Here is a 19829-nt window from a genome sequence, read left to right on the forward strand (position 1 = left end):
GCTGGGAGGAGGGGTTGTTTTTAATATAGTGTTTTTCCTTTTGGTTTTTCCTTTTAATCCTGTGGTGTTGAAAACACAGCTTTCACAAAGACAATCTGACCTCTAGTCAACATTATAAATCATTCTCCTAACCTCATAAGCTGAAGCCCTTCTATGAAGATCTGTAATCAACACTGTAACCCATTCTTCCAACCACATGAGAAAAAAAGAATAACCTCTAACATCCTTTTGGTCAGCTCTAGAAAAGAAATTTCAAGATGTGGTACTTTTTTTCCCTCTCTTTCTTTTTCTCAGAAAATTTATATACAACAATGCTACTTGAAGTTATTACTGGCTAATCCAGGGTTCAATATCTTGAACATGACTCCCCATGACAATTTTCCAAAATCAATAAATGTAAGATGCAAAATGATGAGAATATTGTTAACAGTACAGTTAATAATTGGGTTATGACCTCAAATTTTAAAATAATGAACATTTTGCTTTTAAAATTCCGATTAATGTAATCAAAGTTTTCCAGTTACCTTGAGCCATTCCTCTATGTAGCATTCATGCCAACCCAACTTAGTAGAACACAGACTAGTTTCTGCATATCACTTACACAAGCAACCATGAATCTGTAGGGCAGAGTGTAAAAATCTAAGCTTCAGAATAGCCCAAGTGAGGTACCAGAAAAGTGCAGAAGATAACGGCTCTGAATAAGAAAATCAGTAAGAACATATATACAAGGTAGGCTTGCAAAAAAATAAATGAATACATAAAATAACACCATAGTTCCACATTTAGGAAGTTTTTAGTATCTTTTTATTCTAATATTGGTCAGAGTGCTGGATTTTTGTGACTGCACCTGGGTGTGATATTTTTAAATGAACTATGAAAAATAAGACAGTGTCTAATGAAGGAAGAAATCATCAACTATGAAGAAAAGTGGTCAAATTAATTTCTGAGACAACTTGAGAAAGAAAACGTGAGAATAGAATATGATAGTATGTGTGGAAGATTGAAATAATAAGACTAATCTCTGCAACTTCAGAAAACACAACCAGGCAGTTTTGTTTGAATGGATGTTTTGATCCATATAGAGCAAAAATGGTGTAGTAAAAAGTAGAGGTGGTCAACTCTTAGTTTGAGTATCCAAGCAGAGACTGTGTGATCATGTGCCAAGGGGGATGACAAAAAGATTCTTAACTTTTCACCCAACATTATGATTTCATACACATCATTGCATGATCCTTTGCCAAACATAACTTTTTGTTTTAAAATCTTAGAGATCAAAAAGCAAGAAATCACTTAAAAGTTTAAATTTAGCATATAACAAAGGTATATATCCATCTTTCATTATTCACTAGTTTATCCTACATTTATGGCAGCTAGTGCACATTAAATAATCTTATAATCATACGCTTATGATAAGATAATAAGAAAAGGCAAGAGGCAAGTACCACTTATGTTTCTAAGCATGTTAATAATAGCTTAGTAATAATAACTCCTAGCAGGTGAAGACTATATTACATGCAGTATAATATGAGAAAAATGTTAAATATAAACAGTGGCACCAGAATTTGAAGTTGGTAGGACCAACACTATCACTAATATTTCATAGAGGATTTCCATATGCCATTTTTACGTGTAAGAAAAGGTCATGTGCTTAAATGGATCACATACTCAGAGGGGATCATTCAGATTCTCTGGCTCCTCCCGACTCTCTTTCCAATGGCACTAATTAATGTACCTAATCATCATTTATCTAAATACATATTTATGCCTCATTATAAGAGGGCATAAACTCCCTCTGTTTAAATCTATTTCTTTGGATTTTTCATGCTTTAAAAGCATTAATATTCTGTATCAGACTATACTTCTAAAATTTTTCATTGCATTTAAGGAATTACATGGTGGGAATTGATTAGAAGAATTTAAGTTCCTTTTGAAAGATTTTTTTTTTTTTTTTTGCAAGAGTCCCTTTGTATTAGACTGCTGTGTTTCTTCATCCTTACGTGTTAGTGACTGCTCCAGGGTTACATGCATGCTGTGAAAAACTCAATCCTGCATGTTTGGGATCTATAAAGCTTTTCCATTTTTTCTGTACTCTTTCCCTGTTTTAATTTTTCTTTATCACATTACAACTCCCTGACATTCTGTGACAGGTCCACATCCCCAAAACCAAAATCCTTAGGACCACTGGTGTTTCAGAATTCAATTTAGAAATTTTTATAAAACTTCATGGTATACTCCAGTTAGGGTCTGTGACAGCTCTCATGACCAAACATTAATACTTCTTCAGTGTTGTGCATTGAAATTTCTACTAAGTGGGATAAAGTCTACAAATAGCTTCACCTTTCTTCAGGTCAAATTTTACTGCCAGATGAGTTCATGTTGGGTCACGTTTACTGCCAAATGAGTCAGGAAATACTTTTCAGTTCAAAGAGCTTTTGAATTTCAGAATCACAGATAAGATATGGTGGATCTGTAAATATTTACTCTATTTCCTGTCCATCTCTCCAACTAGAATTTCAGAGTCATGGATATGTGAATATTTTGTGTATCTTCTTCACTGTACCTAAAAAAGTTGAAAATAATAGAAGACCCAAAGTCTCAATAAATTGCTGTGGAGTGAATGAATGAGAAGTTCTGCCATCAGATTTCTGCCTATAAAGGAAACTCCATATTTTATGCCAAAACCTTGTTCTTCCAAACTTTACATAGGAATACACAGAGTAGACACAGGCTATGAACAGAGGCAGAAACTGGAAAAAAAAAAAAAAAAAAAGACAAAACTATCCATGGTGAGAAGGGACATTAAGCAAAAGGATTGAGGTAATAAAAGATGCAAGTAAACAGAAGCCATGAGGCCAAAGGAGAGAAGGTGTCATCAGTTGAAGGTATTAGAAATAACAGAAACAACTGAAAAGAGATGCCTGAGTATGCATAACAAGAAGAGTCTAAAGACTTGGAATCAGTGATACCCTATACATCCTTGCAATAAACTTCCATTATCTAAATGTTTACTATAGACTTTGTTCCTTGCAACTTGAAACTACTAATTCCTTAGAGAAATCATGAAACCTCTCTGAGCCTTGATTCTTTGTGATCAGGTTGAAGAAATGATGGTAAAATTTCTTTTCAACTAAAATAATTGTGTATATGACAGTAATTCAAAACATTAGTTTACAGAATTACTTAGAGGGATTGTCAGAATTCAAATTGCTGAATCCCATTCCCCAAGTTTTTAAGACTAAAATAAGATTTGAGAATTTACCTTTCTAAGGTACAACAGATGATATTAGTGTATTAGGGTTCCCCGGGGGGGGACCCCCAATAGTACATATCCCTTTATCTATAAAAAAGAGGGACAAAAAGAGAGATTTATTGTAAATAATTGGTTCGCATGATTATGGCAGCTGAAATATACAAATATCGAGGGCTTGAGAACCTGAGAACAGAAAGACTAATGGTATAAATTCTAGTCCAAGACTGAAGGCATGAGAAAACCAATGTCCTAGATCAAAGATCATCTGGAAGAGGAAGAGTTTCTCCCTCACTCCACTTTTGTGTTCTCTTCTGCCTCTAACAGACTGGATAGGCCCATCCACACTGAGAAGGTCAATCTTCTTTATTCAATCTACTGATAAAAATGTTAATTTCATTCAGAAACACCCTCACAGATACACCCAGAATAATGCTTAACCAAATATGGGGGCACCTCATGGCTCAGTCAAGTTAATACTTATAATTATACTGATACTGTTGCTCTGGGAACCACAGTTTGAGAACCATTGGCCTCCTACATAAACAATGTTTATTTACAAGGCATATGTAAACCACTACTCAAATTCCAGTAATAATTTGAGTTTGTCTATCTGTAAAGGCATGTCTATGTTCCCACCCTTTTGATACTCATTTAATTTCCAATCAAAATGCAGATCTTCTAGGGCAAAAAAATCAAGAGAATCTTTTCCCACTGTGAAACTTATGTAACCATGAAACTTACTTTAAAAAAAAAAAAAAATTAAATGAAATTCACGTTTAACATTTTCTCCAGACACTGAGAAAGAGTCTTCACAGAAGAAAAATTTCAATATTCCTGTTTCCTTTGGAATTTCTCATGGCAATGGTTTATTTTCTGGCTAGCTGAAATTTGTAATTTCAAATGGCATAGCTTACCCAATCTAAGTACAATTGAACTTAAAGATCTTAACAAGTTTCTCCCCTCCTTAGAAGCAAATCTTTATGCAATGATAACTTCACAGAATAATCTTTATTGCTCTTTCCAATGCAAGAGAGAAGCTACACAGCTTGATTTTTTAAAAACCACTTGGATCAAAATTATCATTAGGAAAAAAATATTTCAAATGTGGCAGGTTTAAAAGTAAAGTCTCAGAAAATCTACAACCACCAAATAAGCAGACTGACTTCTTTGGAAATAATTTTACTTCAAAGAAAGTAAATGCCATTATTCACTTTCAAAGGCATGAAAATAGGTATAAATTGTAAGTATTTCATAGTTCACTGGTAAACTTCTTGGATAATTATTTTATTACCAAATGATACCTCCACAGAGCTACCCACCCAGCTTTCCTGCAGCAGGAAAATTGCGGTGGAGGCACAGAGAGCCTGGGGCAGTTTTCTAGAGGATTGATTCAGGAGTGATTAATTATCTCATATATATATGTACACATACACATGGTGTGACAAAGTATATAAAAGGCACTCTAAGTGCACATCTGGGTCACCTGATTTTCTTCTAGAAATGAACAATGGACCTCTGAAGACTGAAGTATGCATAATACCTTAGGAAAAAAAAAGAAAGAAAGAAAAGATGGAAATGGGAAGATTAAAAGGTTGACAGCAGGTTTTTTCCTTCCGAAGTCAATTTATTTTTCTTTGAGCTAAAGGGACTTTGGCTCAAGGCTGGGGTAAAAGAGCCTTGCCCGGAAGCCACATTCATCACACCAAGCAAAAGCACCACAAAGGAGACAGCATGATAAATACCTGGTTTCAACATCCCAGGATAGAGTATTCAGAGAGAAGGGTAAGAATTTATTTATCTCCTTAAGCCTGGAATCTAGCAAGCTCAAATAATATTCTTAGTGAAGACTGCCTCCCAACAATCTGTTCATTAATTTAAGATGTTAACTATGTTAATTACATTGATGCTTCATCGCATTCTGAAATGGCTGATAGAGTTGTTCACTCAACTAGGACACACGTGCAAGTTATTTGTTATGGTGATTACTTGCTTTGCAGAGTCCATGCCCTTGACCCAGCTCCATAGATCAATGTCAGGCCAAGGGAGATCTCCAGCAAGGGACAACATGAACCCTGTCCTCAAGGTTAGGCTTTCGAAGCTAATAGCTGATCCTGGATTCTGGGATAAGACTGGCCTGGGTTTTAATTTTATAACTGAACAAAAGTTGTCTGACCTTAAGTGACTTAACCTCTGGAAACCTCAATTTCCTCAAGCATAAAATGAAACTAATTATAAACTGTGAGTCAAAGTATGTTTGTAAGTCAAATGTGAGATATTATGTATACAGTATCTATGTGTGGCACATAGTAAATGTTCAAGAAATATTAGTTACGCTTACTATGTTATTAATTTTTATAGCAGTTTCCCTAAATGACCTTCAATAAACTGATTACCAGATTAATTCACCTTGCTATCCATTCCCTCTGTTAAATATATAGACTGATACCTGTGACATTCTAAATGCCCTAAACAACAGACTGCCGTCTTAGAAGGCCTGTACAATATTGCTCCTGCCAGTTGAAATTTATGCTTCACAAAAGTCAAATAAGTTATTCTCAAATCTGTGTATGACCATTATAATTGTTATTGGATTTTTGTAATTTAATAAGCAATATGTAAAGCTATGAAATAAAACTGAAATCAACCTCTCTGGGAAACTAAGTTAGATGCTTTGAAAAGATATGTAGAAAAATGATTTCTGCCAAATTAAATGATAAAACCATAGAAGGTTAGAGAGGAAAAATAATAATAATAGAAAATACTACACTTAGAATGCTTCATAAGTACTTTAAGATCTCTCCACATTTTAAAGAAACTACAGTGGAAATTATAAAGCATGCATTTTAGATGTTGCTTATGAAGAAAGTAATGCAAAACTCCAGTTAGCAGACCAGTATGTCAAGAAAACACACTAACCTACATCAAAAGACTAATAATGAAAGAGTCATATGTATTTTTAAGTTAAAATAAACTGTTTGATATATGAATATATAATCCCTCATGACCTTCAAATGGAGTTTTAAAAGACAAATGAGGATTGCTGGTCCCATTTGAATCAGATAAGAGAAATACCATACCCTAAGTCATTACAACCTTTCTTAAAAGAGTTTTAAATTTAAATAGAAAAATGTTGATCAATGGATGCATCTCAGTTAGATAGATGGGAATAAGTTCAAGAGATCTATTGTACATCATGGTAAATGTAGTTAACTATATTTTGTACTTGAAAATATCTGAGAGTAGATTTTAAGTGTTCTCACCACACAAATATGTGAGGAAATGCATTTATTGATTAGCTTGATCTAGACATTCCACAATGTACACATATATCAAAATATGCTTTACACCATAAATATATACAATTTGACTTGCCAATTTAAAAAATGTGTTAAAAGTTTTTTTTTTTTTAATGAATTTAAATAAGTTAAGGAAAGGGAGTTACTTTAGCAAGCAGGTGGGGGCTTGTTTTTGTATAATTTATCCACAACAGTATTTAGTCACCTACAAGAGTATTTTGGGGGGATCCAGGGGAAAAAAGTTTATAAGGTAGCAAAAAAAGACAGGATAGGGTAGGAGTTCTCAAAAGTTGCTCTAACTGTATTTTTGTGGGTTTGTCTCTGTGTCTTCTATTCTGTACCATTGGTCTGCCTGCCTATTTTGGTGCCAATACCATGCTGTTTTTTGTTACTACTACTCTACAGTATAGTATAAGGTCTGGTATTGTGATACCTCCTGCTTCACTCTTTCTGCTCAGGATTGTCAAGGTAGGATTTTGAAAGCAGAAAGCAGACCTCAGCAGATGCTGGCAGCTTGATTTTAGACTTCTTATTCTCAAGTACTATGGGAAATTAATGTCTGTTCTTTATCGATTATCCAGTCTATGAAATCTCTTTTAATTTTTAAAAATTTTTTACAGACTGCATTTTGATTCATTGTACACAAATGGGATACATCATTTTATTTCTATGGTTGTACACAATATAGATTCATACCATTCATGTAATCATACATGTACATAGGGTAATGATGTCTATCTTATTCCATTTTTCATACCCACCTCCCTCTCATTTCCCTCTACACAATCTAAAATTCCTCCATTCTTCTCTCACTGTCCACCCCCCACCCCCATTATATATCATCATCCACTTATCAGGGAAAACATTTGGCCTTTGGTTTTTGGGGATTGGCTTATTTCACTTAGCATGATATTCTCAAATTCCATCCATTTATTTTGCAGTATGTTAAAAATAAAAAATAAAAATAAAAAAATAAAAAAGTTGCTCTAATAGCTGACTATTTCAAAATCACCCAGAGAACTTTGTAAAAAACTAAAACACACACACACAGAGAAGCATTTCTAAAACTCACATCCAGCAGTCTGATTTAGTAGGTTTAGAACAAGGCCCAAGAAATGGGGTGGGTTGAGAGGAATTTTAGAGGCATCTGACAGATACCTAGGTTTGAAAATGTTTGATATTGAACAGTGCTGCCTAATCAAAACATAATGTGAGCCACCAATGTGAGCCACATTTTCTTGCAGCATCATTTTAAAAAGAAAACAAAAATTATTAATGTTTTAATTTCTTAATTATAAATTATATATTTTATTTAAGCCAATAAGCCCCAAATACTATTATTTCAATATGCAATCAATATAAAAATTATTAATGAGCTATCCTACATGCTTTTAACTCAAACTAAGTCTTGAAAGGGTATGTTTAACTTTATGGCATATCTGTTTGGACCTGCCCCACTCTAAGTACTCAAGAGTCCCAATGGTTACTGGTACTCCCATGCTGTGAAGGGCAGATATAGAGTACAAGAGGGTCGAGACTGTCTTAGTGGTAGAGGGTCTTAGTGGTAGAGACTGTCATGGTAATTCTACTGTATTTTAGAGGTTCACTACCACAAAGCTCTTAAGGAAAGGAGATGATTAGGAATGGTCAGAAAGAATGAAAGAGCATGGAAAATTCAGTATTAATATGACATTTGACTGCCAAGTTTATGTACTGTGAATTAACGAAACACATAAATATTCAAAAGAAAATTTGATGCTCATGCACACAAAATGGGAGAGAGGTTTAGAGCTCTTACTAGACAAGAGTAAAAAGTTGTCTGCCATGATAGTCTAGTTAAAAAGCAGAATTCCCACAAATTTCATGCTCTTCTTTCAGGGACTCATGGGACAATGGAGTGTGAATCAGAAATACCTTTACAGAGAAAGCAAACTTTCTAATGTACAAGCACAGAGCAGAAGCATTTCCAAATGTTTTATGCTGTGCACAACTGCTTGTGTTTATCACACTATCACATTAGAGAAAACACATTTTGGAGGCTGAAATAATAAATCTGAACAATGAGCTTAAGATAGAGCTGTGGCACCTTCTCCTTTGAGAATTCAACTAATTTTTTTAAAGACTTCAGCAGTGAAGTATTCTAATGAGGAATAATATCACAGCCCAAAACACTGTAAGTCAGACAAAATATTTGTGAGAGCTCCTTTATTCCACACCAAATACTTTTTATCAATTAAAAAAAAAGAATAGAACAAATTCTGTGTCAGAGATTATGTGTGAAGTATCAGATTGAAGATCTTTAGTATACAGTATGTAGAAAATTCTACAGGGGCCCATTTTTTCATCTCAAGTCAGAAATTGTACCTAAATTTACATGAGTCTATTATATTTTCTAAAAGTCTCTTATTTTTCCTCTTACCCAATAACTACAAATTACACAAAATTAGCTTTTAAAGCACCTATAGTCATTGATGAAATTCTAATAATTCAACTTAAAACCAAATTCTTTAATATCAAATTCATCAACATATGAAGATAATGGTAGAGATCCTTCACCTGGGACTACATTTGGTACCTGTTCATCCAACAGAGGCACTGGATTTTCCCTGCTCTGTATCTACATTTTTGTTTAGGTAAAGTGGCCAAGGAAACTCAGGATCCAAATTAGAAAGAAGCAGTAACTTGAGAACATGAGCATCTGATTTGTATGTTTACAGGCACAAGTCATAATAGCTACATATTAACGGTTAACAAATTAGTCAATTTTTCTATAATTCTTTTAGGGATAGATCCAAAAGTTATTTGGAATTCCACCAATTAACTTTTAGTGAAGTAAACAGATGTTCAAGATATCTCCATGTTAGGTTTAATGAATACTGTTACCAATTAATAGAACCAATCAAAACAATAGTCAGTTAAACAAAGCATTACACTGAGAACAAAAGGGTCATTTTATTAATATGCTGGTAGTTAGTGTGAATTTTCCCATAGATAAGTTTTTATTCATTCCCTCAAGTTTCAATATACAAAGTTCTTTGTTAGGAACTATAATAAGTTAAGTCATTACAATAATTTGTTCATGTTCCAATATGCAAGCATTATGCATACTTGCAAATATAACTACAACATCAATCGACACACATTCAGAAAACCAGCTGGCTTTAAATACTGTGTGGGTTCTCTGAATGTCCAGCTTGCTCCCTCCATCACAGGTGAATGTCAACTTTTCTCCCCCAAATTTCTCTACAACTGTAGGACTTGTAGGTATAATTGCTTCTCAAATCCAGTGGCATCTCAGGTTTATTTATTTATTTTTTCCTTCTGTTTATTTTGAGTTCCTCTGGCTGCATAAGTGCCCTCTCATTAATCCTCCACAGATGTCTTCTCTGTGGAACTATTTTCATAACACAGGTGAACTAATGGTAAAGGGATGTAGTATCACATGCTTGTCTGTTCACCCTGTCACTCTCCTGAAAGTCTCCTCTCAACTCAAAACTCCATTCTCCCTCTCTCATCCTGATTCTAGCTGATGATCTTACTTCCTGATTTCATTAAGAAAAAAAATAGAAACATTAAGAAAGTACCTACCAAGGTTGCTAGCACTATTTCTAACCTCTTCACAACCTTATATATTTGACACGAAATGAGTTGGCTTGGTCATATGCTTCTCTGCAAAGGTGTTTAGCTATGTGGTGCAAAATGGACCAGGAGAATACAATAGTATTAATCTGGATAGGCGTATCCTTAGGAAAGAACAATGAAGGGTATTGGAGACAAAGACATAATAATTATAAAATCGAAACTGTGATACATTCTGTTCTTTAAAGCTCCTGAGAGCATACCTGTTCTACTGTCAAAGCTAGGGACCCACCAGTTCAGTAGAATGGCTCAGTCTTGACAGAGATCCCAAAAGAGCATCACGGCCATTAACTAAAAGTTTACAAATGCACTCAATATATGCAGCTTCCCTTAATTATTCATTCTATATCTTACCTCGACATTTATCAAGAGCTTCCTCTTTCCGCCCATATCAACCATTGGAGTAATATGTTATCTTTTCAATATGTACTTAGAAAAGTACATATTTTATTTAATTCTTTCATGGATTAGCTCAAATTATAACAGGGAAAAGACTTTTATCAGTCTGTATTATTCATGATCTCTCTGATTATTCATAATCTCATGATTTCGCCACTGGATTTGAGAATCAATTATACCTACAAGTCCTACAGTTGTAGAAGGAATTTTGGGGAGAAAAGTTGACATTTACCTGTGATGGAGGGAGCAAGCTGGACATTCAGAGAACCCACACAGTATTTAAAGCCAGCTGGTTTTCTGAATGTGTGTAGATTGATGTTATAATTATATTTGCAAGTATGCATAATGCTTGCATATTGGAACATGAATAAATTATTGTAATGACTTAACTTATTATAGCCCCAAACAAAGAACTTATCATAATGATAACAGAGATCAGTTATCATCTTTCCAGAATGAAGAGCCCCCAGTTTAGTCTAATTATACATAGTAGTGCAAATTTTATCTGGCATCCCCCAAAATTGAAATATGACCACAGTTCCTCATTTTTAAGCACCTTTTGTACAAAACATGATATTAACATCATATTAGAGTGAGCACAGTGGCACATACCTATAATACAGCCAAAGCAGGAGGATCACAAGTTCTGGCCAGCCTCAGCAACTTAGCAAGACTTTGTCTCAAAATAAGAAATAATGACTGGGGATGTAGCTCAGTGGTAAGGCATTCCTGAGTTCAATCCCCAGAACCAAAATTTAAAAAAAAGAAAAAATTAGCTATTGGAAAGACACAGAAAAAAGAAGAATGCCCCTGCCCTTAAGAAACTCTTCATCATCAAATATACAGCCTAATGAACAAAGACAGAACCAGAGAAGGTAAGAAAGAGCAGGGGGAGAAACACAAGAAAAAAAGACAAGATTATCCCAACCTCATTGCTCACACTTAAATGGCAATTGAGATAAAACCAAAGAACCCAACATCAAAGAACTTGGAAGGCAGAAAGTCTAGACTTCAGAAATATTTAAATGAAATTCTTAAACCATTTTGTTTCTTAAGTAACAAAAATAATCTACTGACTTAAAAAGTAAAACATTGTGTTGAGTACTCAGTGTGCAAGTAGTATACAAAAACACATGTTCTATTTGGAAAATGCTGTTCAGAGCAACAGTGGCTCTAAAGGGCCACAGCCAATGCCCTTAACAAGCATGCTATCTCCAGAGGCATACAGCCACAGCTGAGAGCAGAAGCCAAGAGCAGGAATCTGAACAGACATAACCTCCCATGGGGCAGAACAGTTTTCTATAATCTTTCTAAAAAATCTTTAGACCAGCTTCTATGGACCCCTGAGGACCAGGACCCTAATAAAGTCTATAGCCTATGAAAGCTATTTATAAAACTTTTCTGAGAAGGTTACACAAATATATTGTCTCAGGCACTGTGTAACTAAAAGTTATAACCTATTCCTTAGGGAATATCTGAGTTTTAGCAGATCTTAAAACTATCTTTATGTAGAGTAGGGTTGTGTAAAGGAAAAGTAATCCAACTGCATTCTTTAAAATAATATATGTGTATATATAATATGTATTTAAATCTGCTGTGAAAATTCTCTATCATTGTAATAATAATCACCACTGTTTATGTTCCAGACACTGGAGTAAGCACTTTATATACACCGTCTCACTTAATTGTCACAAAAACATAAAGACAAGTATTATTCCTATTTTAGAGAAAAAGAATTGAGATTCACACAAGCTAAATCACTTCTCTGCTGCCTTCACAATAACCAAATGGCAAAGTCAGGATTTCCATCTAAGTCCCCTGAAGATTAAAGCAGTGTGTGTTCAACAAACACAATATAGATAGACACACAGAAGATAGAGTCATTGCACTGCCCTCTCCAAGTTACCACTTTTCAAATGGACTGATACGGATACCATAAGAACCTTTAGTAACCAGTGTGGTGCCCCGTGGTTAGCTCTACAAGTACACCAAAAATATGTCAAATATTCTACTTAAAGTTTTTAGTTTATCAAAAGAGATGGAAATTGTTACAGTGTCTGTGTTCACAATTATCAAAGAAAAAAAAAAGGTGTAATAGTTTTTAAGCTCAGATATGCGTTCCCCGCTATTTGTGGAGCCCAGAGTAAATCTCTGATTGCATTATGATTAAACATCCATGGTTTTCATTTATTCAAACTCACACTCAGCTCATTATTTCTGATATAGTAACCCTGCCAGTGATATAAGCTGCCAAATAGTATACTAAATTTCAGGTTCACCTTTGGGTCTCTGGTGAACCCATAAAAGCTATATTTATGTATTTGATAGCCTCAAATTTTAATGGAAAAAGAGTTAGCATATTAATAAAATGTTCTGTTTGGTACACACAAGTCAAATGTATGCCATTATAGAAAGGTTATTTCTCAAAATAGAATTTTAAGAAGCAATTATTACCCAAAGAAGATTATATTCAGACATGAGGAAATTAAAGCTCAAAGGTTAATTAAAATGATATACAGAAATCCATGGTTTAAAGGTAGGGTTCGGAGAAATATTGTCCAAATCAGACTTCTAAAAACACAGAATTTTAAAATGAAGACAAAGGTTGAAATGCAACTCTTCAATTCAAAATAACCCTTTGACTCCCTCATTAAGAAAAGGTAAACATAGGCATTAAAACCCCTTCTATTTAGGTCTTCATTTTCACCTCTTCTTAATTTTTATTTTCCAGGTACTCTTCTAATAGCTGGTTAAACATCCTGAAAAAAGGCTAAGAAAGATTATAAGTTTTCTGCAAATAAGAAATACATACATTTATTCATAGATATACTTTAAACGTATTTCAGAAAAAATATATCCAGTTTGCACATTACAGACCTGTGTTCCTTAGATGCTGCCTTTATAAGAAGAGGTACCAAATTGGATCCTACAAAGGAGCTGAAGTCTTGAAGCCTATGGCTTTACTAGTATATTCTTTTCTCTCCTGCATTGATAGTTGCAGCAAATGCCTACGAGTAGTTTATATTTATATATGTATTTTTATTGACATGAAATCCAGGTTCCTGTTTATTATTAATATCTACTTAGATATCTATGAAAAAAAACAAAGACAAGTGAGTAGTGTTCTTAAAAAAATTACTACTCCATAAAAAAAAAAGATTAAAAATCCTACAACTGTAAAACCAACCTCTTTGTTACACATGCACAGCTTTCTAAATCCCATAAAAATAGCAACATCTGACCCATTTCATTTTTACAGGGAAAGGACTATTACTCTGGAAATATGCGTAAAAATTTGCAGCATTCAGAGGCATTAGACAGTTTCACTTTGCATTTGTTTCCTGTGTACCGTACATAGGAAACACACATTCCTATGTCCACATACAGTAGCACCTGCTGCTACAACTCTGCTCTCCACCAGTTCCCAGTCTTCTCTTTTTTTAAAAAAGGGACTGAGTTGCGCCTCTTTCCTGAACTGCTGAAGTAATGCTGCCATCTCCTGTTCACTGCATAGAAGGTAATGAAATTACCCTCCAAGAAAATGGAAAGAAATTTTTTTTTAAAATTTATACAAAATGATAATGTCATAGTAATTTTTAAATTTAATAATTTTTAAATAGAAGTGGTTTTAGAGAAGTTTTAGAGTCTTAATATAAACACTAAATTGGTAGTTCTGATTTTTTTCTGAATATTGTTCTGCTATTACCTAAATTTCAATTAATGCATTACCTTTTACAATATAAACATAACGACAGTGTTAGCTTGTTTTTCAGGCACTAAAAAGTACTGGTGTATTTATAGCATATTTATAGTTTTCATCCCTGATATTCTTTACTGACATAAACATGAGTTGACAAAACATAAGCCTTCTACAATACAGAATATTATAATCTTCAACAAAATGACAAATCCTATAATCGGTCAGTATGCCCACTTGTTCAAAGACTTTTTGGGGAATGCCCTGAGACTTGGGCACAACCAATAGTGATAACAGAGGCAAGGTAGCTACTGACATTCAGGAAAGTAACTGACCGCAATTACCATTCATGTTTATGTTAGGTGACAATATTAAAGAATACCACTTATGTCATTATAAAGCATACTATTATAGTTTGCTTTAATTGCCTATATTTTAGATCATTTTGCAATAGCTAACTTCAAGAGGTAATTATGATAGGTACTATATATTTTTTTTTTCAAACACCACAAATGGTTAGTCTTTATTTTTTCAAGTACTGAAGATTAAACCCTTGGTGTTCTACTACTGTGCTACACCCCCAGCCCTTTTTATTTTTTATTTTGAGACAGTGTCTCACTTAATTACTGAGGCTGGCCTCAAACTTGCATTCCTCCTGCCTGAGCCCTCTGAGTATCTGGGATTACAGGCATGCACCACTGTGCCCCTATCTGGCACTTAAATGGTTAATTTTAAATGAAGCCCATAGTAACAAAATTCCCTTCTTAGTAAATTTTATTCAACACACTGAAATCAAACATGAAGCAATTTGGGAATTCCTAAGATAGCTAAATAAAATAATTAAAAAGTATCCTTTTTGGCATAACTACTTAACTCTTGTTATCAAGGCATCAAGACAGAAATGAAAGAATCAAGAATTCCAGAATCATTTAACAAGACTAAACTGAGAGTTTCAAAGTTATACCACTCAGTTCTATGGGAGTTTGTTTTTACTTAACGTTATTTCCATGTTAAAAGGATTTTTTCTTGATTGTTTTCCAACTTAGGTAAAGTAACATAAATATTAAACGTACCATCTTTCTTAATGTTTGCATTTCTCATCCAAACTAGCTTTTTAATTGACAAGCAATAATTATGTATGTTTATGAGATACAATGTGAAGTTTTGATCTATGTATACTTTATAGACTTAATCAAACTAATTATACCCATTACCTTACCCATTTCTCTCCATAATTTCCAAATCTGAGTGCCTTACCAGGAGTACAGAGTTAAAATGCACAGGTAGGATAACATATTTTATTCGGCTACCTCAAGAAAAATTTTTAGCACAATAAGTATAAATCTGTGGACTGGCAATTATTATAAGCATTTTTCACTTTGATAAAATGCCACTTAAGAATATCTGTGATCACCACAGAAAACAACTATTAGAGTTCTACTCAAAGCAGTAAAAGTAGAGGTCAGATAATATTTCATGTATTAATGCTTATTTTCAACTGAGTTACGATATCAATAGATGTCAGCATTTATCTTTTAAGAAAATAGAGTTCTGAATTCTGCTTTTATACTTTAATGTCTCATATTATCATTTTCATCGTTTATTTTACAGTACAATTTTCTAGCCTCTACTGACAAAAAATTAGAGCATATTTTTATTGAATGATTTCATTTCAAAATGCAACTTTGGGGGGGAGTAGAAAAGTCTTTAATTTCTTCTTAAACATTATATGAATATTCCCTCCTAAAATAATGGCCAAATGCATCACTTTATGGCTCAAGTGTGGCAAGTACCTCCCAGCAAGACACAACACACACCCATTTAGTAAAACATCTGCTGACCCCCAGAATTCACCAAGTTTATCCAACATCACATCTAAAAGAGAAGACAGGGTTTTACATTTATATCATTTTGTAGGTTAATATTTTATTTTCCCCTCATGGATCTCATATTTATTCATTTTTATGTGCATTTTGTTCCTTTTAATCTGGTGGCAGCACTGTGAAATATCACAGGCCTTTTACTCAGTATTTCTCTAACAAGCCAAGCAGGTACAAACAGGATTTTTATATCCGTTTGTAAATTTTAGTGAGGGGTGATTGAGTTGAGGAGAAGGACAATAAAAAGACAAATACTACAATTTGTGTAATGTTTAATTCACATCACTCGTACAATACTATGCTGTTGGCATATGTCTCAATAAATAGGCTTCAAAAAGGAATTATTGCAGTGTAAAAATAGTTTCCCTGAATTCACGTGCTTTTTACTATTCCCAGGTCTCAAAATGGCTTTTAAAATTATTTTTTCAGACTCTTAGAGTCATGTACCCCATATTGTGATAGGGTATGTTTCTCTGCCCTGCTCCCTAGAGTGGAGTTGCAGAGAAGTTGAGACAGCTTGGCACCATGCTAGTCTGAAAGAGGCCCAACCTAAAAGATTCACTTCTGTTGCCAGAGAAGGAACATGAGAAAATAAAAGGTCAAAAAGAGGCTGAGGAGTCTAAGCCTAAAAAACAAATAAACACGTCAAACATACTCATGTCATCAAAAAGACCAGAGCGCTGGTTCATCCAACACTGTTCTAGGCACTGGTGCTATGGCACAGAACAGAGTACATGCTGCCATGAAGCAACTACATTGAGATCACAACCTCCAAATACTGCTTGCCTTGATAGTACAAATTAGGCCCATTTTCCAGAATATTTCTCTGGAAGCTTTTCTTCGAATAGCACCAGGTATATTCTCAACAGTAAAAGAAAAAATCTTAACAAAAACATACAATCCACTATTACAGATCAAAACCTTTCCCTGTAGGAGTATGTTGTAGAGTTTCGATTTTCAGTTGAATATAAAATAAGTGTAGTAGGGGCTAGGGATGTAATTCAGTGGTACAGCATTTGCCTAGAATTTCCAGGAGGCCCAGTGTTCAATCCCTAGCACTATGAAAAATTTAAATAAATTCAGTAGTGGCACAGGGGGGCCAAGACAGGAGAATCTCAAGTTCATAGCCAGCCTCATGAGCCCTTTTGCATCTTAGCAAGACAGTCTCCCAAAAAAAAAAAAAAAAAAAAAAAAGTGGGGAATGGGAGTGGAATGGGGATGTGGCTCAGTGATCAACTGCCCCTGAGGTCGATTCCCTGGTACCAAAAAAATAATAAAAGAATTAAATCAGTAATCTCAGCTGACAATCTATAAAAGTATATTTAAAAAATGCTACTCTGCACTGACCTCACTGGCTATAAAGTGTATATTCTGTAATAAAGATTTTCGATCTGATTTGAAACCCTGGAATAAGTCTTCAAAACTCATGCTTCTTGCAGACAGAAGTTTAAATAGTCTAAAATGTGATTAAGAAGTACACACTTACAAGGAAAAACATCCATGATACAGTGTTAAATGAAAAATAGCAAGTTACAAGACACTACTGAAATATAATTTCACCCTTTTTTTTTTAAATGGTAAAACTTCATTGACCAAAACTACATACTATTTAGCCAATTAACATTTGCTAATGTTTTAAAATATGAATGTTGATCTTAAAGGATAAAAACTTTTACAAGATTAAATATGCTAGTTCACTGAAGAGATCTCACAATAAGGTCCACTTACTTCTGGCTTATGGTATACATCTATTGAAAATCAACTATTAAATTTCCAATTTCTGATGTGTATTTCATATAGATAATATTGCAAAGTAAAATTGGTGATCTTTGAAGAAAAAAGGTAATATCAGTCAGTGCTTTCTTGAATTCTGATTGCTAATTATTAATAAGAAACATTTTACTTATAAAATGTCTTTAAACTATTTCATATCATAATTAAAATAGACAATGGTGGGCTGGGGTTATGACTCAGTGGTAAAGTGCATACTTCACACATGAGGCACTAGGTTTGATCCTCAGCACCACATAAAATTAAATAAATAACAATAAAGATATTGTGTCCATCTACAACTTAAAATATTTTTTAAAAAAAGAAATAGACAATGCTGTGCAAATTAGGTAATTTCAATTCCTTAAATATTTAAATGTTTAAAATTGAGTCTAAAGGCAAGGCTAAAAGCAAGGCTAATCAGGTTTCTTCTTTTTTTTTTTTTTTTTTGGCAGTGGTGGAAATTGATCCAGAGCCATGTTTGAGTGTGGTAGGCAAGTTACACCACTGAGATACACCCCTAGCCCCTAATAAGGTCTATTTCAAGGTATAATTATTATTTTAGAAGCTTTTTATTCAATTCAAATGATTCCATTTATTAAAAAAAAAAAATGCCACCAAAAATACTAAATGAAAGCTCAACAATGGCCTGTGTTTTCTCATCCTATTGCCAGAATTCTGGAAATCTTCAAAATGAGAGAAGAATCTTCAAGGAAGAACTACTATGATCAGTACTCATTGGTTTTCAATGGTAGGTTCCACACCTGGGACCAGCCTCATACTGCCCTCTGCTGGTTTGGTATGAATTCAGCTTTTAAACTGTTCTGTTTCATACAAGTGCAATTTTATTAACAAGCAGATAAATTGATTCATAAAACATAAAATGTTTTAAAAATTATCATATTAATGGTACTTAAAATTAACCCCAATGACATATTGTACCATTACTTCATTAACTAAAAGTTGTATTACAAAAATCATAGATGTTGATTAGAGCAAAGAAAAATGAGAAAAAAATGAGAAAATGAAAACCCAAAATGCCCCTTTCCAGAAATAACACCTTGATTTATATATATATATATTCTCCCAACTTCTTTATATTCTGGCACTCACCTTTATATTCTTTCATCTCCTCTTTTTCTGTTTCTACAAAATGCTAATCTATTGCATGCCTGAATATTGTTTTAAAATATTCATATTAATAAATGGCCTTTCAGTTTCCAAAATTATAGCACCATAATATCCCAGCAATATTCAACTTCCTAATTCTCCTTCAACCAACAGAAGTATTACTAACAGCTGTGATCAACATGCTTAGAGCTATTCCTATAATTGGTCTAATAAATGTTATCTTAACTGAAGACATGCTGAATTGATACTTTATAATTTCTCTCTGTTTTATCAGCAAAGAATGAAAAGTTAACAGAACCTCATGGATTGGCAAGTCCATAGAAGGACTACAAGGATACTTCACATGTTTTAGCTCAGTTTGGCTAGTTCATAATTAAAAAAAAAAAAAAAAAAAAAAAAAAAAAAAAAAACTTGAAAGAGTATAAAACCACTTGTCTCTTCTCTGGCACATTTCATTTCCAAATTTGAAAAAAAATCAAATTAGAAATGTGATCATGAAGATGGTTACTGAACACGGAATAAAAATAAATAACCCTATAAGGGTATTTCATGCAAAGTAGGAGAGATCTTAGAAAACTGTCCTCTCAGTGGGTAATGAATCCTTAGGATTCATCCTCCTCCCTGCCTTTCTAAGCATTTCCAAGCTTAGAAACTAGATTGTAATGCCTTTTTTATTTTTTGTACTGGAGATTGAACTCAGGAGCACTGTACTACTAGGCTACATCTTCATTCACTTTTCTTAAATTTATTTTGAGACAGGGTCTGCT

This window comes from Sciurus vulgaris (assembly GCF_902686455.1).
Source record: "Sciurus vulgaris genome assembly, chromosome: 7".
NCBI lineage: Eukaryota > Metazoa > Chordata > Mammalia > Rodentia > Sciuridae > Sciurus > Sciurus vulgaris.